Here is a 5,062-nt window from a genome sequence, read left to right on the forward strand (position 1 = left end):
TATACCACATAACTCAAACACTTGTAGCGATAACTTCTAATCACAACAGCTGCACACAACAACCGAATACCGATAGTAAACCTCTTATCAAATAAAGCCTCATTCCAATACTTTTGTATACCTTAAATGATAAATGAAACATGTAGAAAGTCATAACCACTCTTCAGATCAACCATTCGTGAAGCCACTTCTCGTTTGGCAAGGACCATGGCAATTTCTAAGCCGAACATCGATATTATCCTTCCAACATGCTGAAATCGAACACGTTTGTATTCATTATGGATCCCCACGATAACATCTAATCCAACACAACTACTCTGGTGACATGACACATCAATACAATTTAAAGCCATTACTCGTGCAATCCGCACACCAATAAGCAACAATCCGAACATATTCAAATCATGAAAATGACTCAAATGAGAGAGCCGTACTGAAAGCTCACTAGTACCACCACAACACAATGCTAGGAACCCGTCACACATCGTAGAAACAGAACACACGAATCTAACCTGAAGGGCTATACCTCCATATAACTTCACTGCAATGCGCGACCCTATCCAAACACTGGTCCGCATGAAACACCTCAAGTCACTATGCTGAAAATCGACAACCACTGGCAATTTCATGTCTAGAACCAAAGCAAGTCATCATAACTACGACGAAGCAATTGGCATAATATTACACAAATCCGAAAGGACACAACCGATACGCCATCTACCGAGCAATACCCAATACTCTTCCCGCTCTAATTCCACTGAGAGACCCCAATAAAACTGCACCACATGTGCCTATAACCAACAAATTCCAACGCCTCGCAACACGTAAAGGTAACTCATAGATCTCCCCAGGTCACTAATAAGCTCAACAACAATCGAATCAACACATCCCTCAATAATACAACTCGGAGTCAACCAAACCGACTCAAGTTAGAACACACATCCACATTGGCCTGCCAATGAACCCCTTATCAAGGAATCCCTAAAGTTGTTCCTTCAACTCCTTTAACTCCGCCGATGCCATGCGATACGGTGCCCGACACCAAATCAATACCGAAATCAACAACTCTGTTCAGCGACATACCCTGCAGCAGGAAACACATCCGAAAAATTCCTCACGACCGGAACTGAATCAATGGTAGGAGTCTCTGCACTAACATCCATCACGAAAGCCAAATAGGCAAGACAACCCTTCCCAGCCATCCGCTGGGTCTTCGAAAATGAAACCACCCTACTGAGAACATAATCCGTCGAAGCTCGCCACTCAATCCGTGGCATTCCTGGCATAGCCAATGCCGTCGTCTTATCGTAACAGCCCAGAATAACACAACACTGAGACAACCAGTCTATACCCAATATCACTTCCAAAACCTAACATACCAAGCAATAAAAATCCACTCGGGTCTCCAAACCTCCCATAGTTACCACACAAGACCGATATATATGGTCTACAACCACGACCTAATCTGACTATGAGAACTCCCAATCTCCAAATCCATACAGCACGCGAATCACCATTTCCGATCCTAACTCTGCTGTCCGAATATACAACACACCTCTAACACCCAATCATCATACGCGAGGTACTCCTATAATTCTTCTGTGCTACCAAGCAAACTCGAATATCAGCAGTCGATCCAATAAGAGAGTGCTACAATACTAATGATGTATCCTCAACTCAAACACATCACCCTTTCTAAAATGTATAACCTCCTCAAGCCACACCAATCCGTGATCTCATTTACCTAGTCATCTAAAACTACTCATGCTATCTAAGAATTTGTGACCTTCTTTTCAAATCTGAACAGTGACCTTACACATGAAAATCTTAATCCTACACAACATACTGCATATACCATACCATCCTAGGATAAACATGAGAACTTCATATCCCTTCCGGGCCACAAGCAGCTACGTATTCAACTAGCCAAGAACTTTCCATTGATCCCATCTAGAAGAAAATCACTACAGATCCCATGCTCCTCACACTCATAGAAAATACGCATCTCTAACCGTGGTAGAAACCATCAAGAACTCTCCGAATTCCATTTGCACAAAACTAAACCGTCAATACTGAATCCTCCTAACTCAACCAAGCTACGCAGGCCACTGAAACCTAAGAGAATTTCTGCGAAACACCTATAGAAACTCATTACCTCATACGCGTCCAAAGAACTAATCATATCCTTACCATGCCGATCTGACCTACTACTACGCTATCCTATCTATCCAAGTTCCTTTTGATTTACCTTCAACTTGATATTTTTTCTGGCTATAACACCACAGTTCCTCAATCCAGACTCACCACATGAGACCCAAGCATAAAACCATACCGTCTAAGGCTCATAAGCCGCTGAATACTTTCTTAAATATTCCCAAAAGTACCACATTCAAAATACCTTCCTGGAGGGATTTCCTGCGATCCCAAAGTCATTTCCTTCACCTTCCGATACTGATATATAGAATCCCATGACAATATAGAAATACCACGAGTTTTGACACCCTCCAATGAAAAACTCAGTTTCTAGCCAAATATACAACTTGAAAATCTCCAATTACTACATGTAAAATCTTGAACTCATTAGAACCATTCCCGAGAGTCATCCCCTCTACTCAAACCGCAATTAGACCGATCAAACGGACCAGACGACCTGTGATCCAATAGCAATCCAACATCGCAGAATGTAACCTCACCTACAGCCAAGCAACTCCCTGCTCTTTGCACCGCACATCCTTTACTAATAACCACTCAAGACATTCCGTGATTCTCATACACCTATGAAGCATAATATAACCTTTGTCAAAATTTTCCTTTACTCGAGCCTTCCTCGGTCTCAATCTTCGTAATCCATAACTGATTCACCCGTACGCCTCAAACTGGAACCAACATAGCATATAACCGAGCAATCAACTAATCGATAGTAGACTCCCCCACTTGGCTCAAAGCCACAAATCAAAACACACACAATAACTCATAATGCATATACTCTATTACTGCCATAATACCATAGCGAGATTAAACTCAATCCCTCATAAGCTCGTGAAACACAGACCATCTAGTACTTTAAATATTCTGCAAATCTCGCATTCGCTCTCGTAACAGTTAAACCCACTCTTTTAAGCGACCCCAAATTTAAATTGCAATACACATATTTCACGTGTAAATGAGATCTTCCAACATACAACATAAGAATTGCACAAACTTCAGAACACCCGCAGGAGATAACCCACCTCCTTCGCCACAAACTAACATCTCCTTATACCCTTCCACCGTCGTAAACATTATGCCGTCACTTAATCTTCCTAAGTCCGAACTCATATCGCAACATAAAATTTACTTCACTCCGCAACTAGAAAACATGAAAAGATTGTTCACACTCCCATACCTCGGGGCTATATATCAAATCAAGATGGAAATCAAGCACCAAATAGTCCTTTCTATCCTCAGGCAAAACCTTCTCATCTCATTCAATTCATATGAACACATCTCGCAGTCGCATCACACTCATCACATAGCTATCCAGTCATTACTCTCACTAATAGGGACACTATCGGACATATAGATCCAATAGTACATGCTTACACGATCAACGCCTCAAAGCTCAAGCTATAGGCAAAATCCGTCTTCAAGTCCTCCAGACTGGCCCAACATCAACACACAGAGATCACATCTTACCCCTCGATAAGGGAACCACAAGCCGGCAATGCACAACTGATACCGAGCGCTCATGAGCGCATACAAATGCATGGAAGGAATTCAAAGGGTTACATTTCAATCTGAATCAAGGACGCACGATAAGAATTCAAGAATGTGAAGTTTTTCCTAAAGGTTCTGCAGCCTTTCGAGGATAAGTACATATGTCTCCGTATCGATCCATGAGACTCTACTAAACCTGCTCATGACTCGTGATACCTATGTAACCTAGGCTCTAATACCAACTTGTCACAACCATAAACCTAGACCCGGTCGTGATGGCGCCTCTCGTGAAGACAAGGCCAGCCGACAGAACACCCAATTCATTTTAAACAATTAAAATAGCACAATTTATGTCGTTAACATGATTAAATCCCAAAAGAAACAGTGAAAGAGTACAACTTGCAAAACAAACACAACCCGACATCGGGGTATCACCAGTGATGAGCATCTAAAGTGTGTCTAAGAGTCTGAAAGAGTTTATACAATCTATTACAGAACTAGAAATAGACAGTTAGATAGGAGGGAGAAACACTGGGCTGCAAACGCCGAATAGCTACCTAGTGGACTCCGAATGGCCTGTTGGGAGCAATCAACCCTTACTGGCGGGACCTGAAGCTCCTGAATCTGCACACAGGGTGCAGGGAGTAAAGTGAGTACTCTAAATCAGTGAGTAATAACAATAAATGAAAACTGAGCGATAAGAAATCACGTAAAACACAACAACATCCTATAGAGAGGCAGAGTAAAACTAATAAAGTGCAATAAAACAGAGAAATCTTATAAAAACACCTTAGTTCAGTATAAACTTCTTTAAAACATCTTTTTTTACAGTTAATCAAGTAAATGAAAAGCAGTGAGAAAAGATAAACACATACAATCCGCCCCTCGGGCAAAATGTCAACAGAATCAGCCCCTCGGGCAATAACATGGAACAACACCAGCCCCTCGGCTATATCACATATCACACTGGGTACCCGCGCTCACTGGGGGTGTACAGACTCCGGGAGGGGCCCTTTACGGCCCAAGCGAAATTTCAAGCCATCTCGTGGCATAATCAACAGGCTCTCGGCCTCATATCAAGCCACCTCGTGGCGTACAACTCAGTCCCTCGGCCTCATAATCATGAATCAGCTCAATAACCTCACAACACAGGCCCTCGGCCTTACTTAGTCTCACAACACAGGCCCTCGGCCCTACTAAGTCAGAAATCTCTAAAAGTCACTCGGGCACAGTAAAATATGATGCTCAGCCCAAAATATCATTTAAAGTATTAAAATAGAGTGAACATGACTGAGTTATGAAAATAGTATGATATAGCGTGACTGAGTACATGTATAAAATCAAAATAGTGAGGAAATAGTAGTAA

Source organism: Nicotiana tabacum, chromosome 5 (genome assembly GCF_000715075.1).
Source record: "Nicotiana tabacum cultivar K326 chromosome 5, ASM71507v2, whole genome shotgun sequence".
In the NCBI taxonomy this organism is placed as follows: domain Eukaryota; kingdom Viridiplantae; phylum Streptophyta; class Magnoliopsida; order Solanales; family Solanaceae; genus Nicotiana; species Nicotiana tabacum.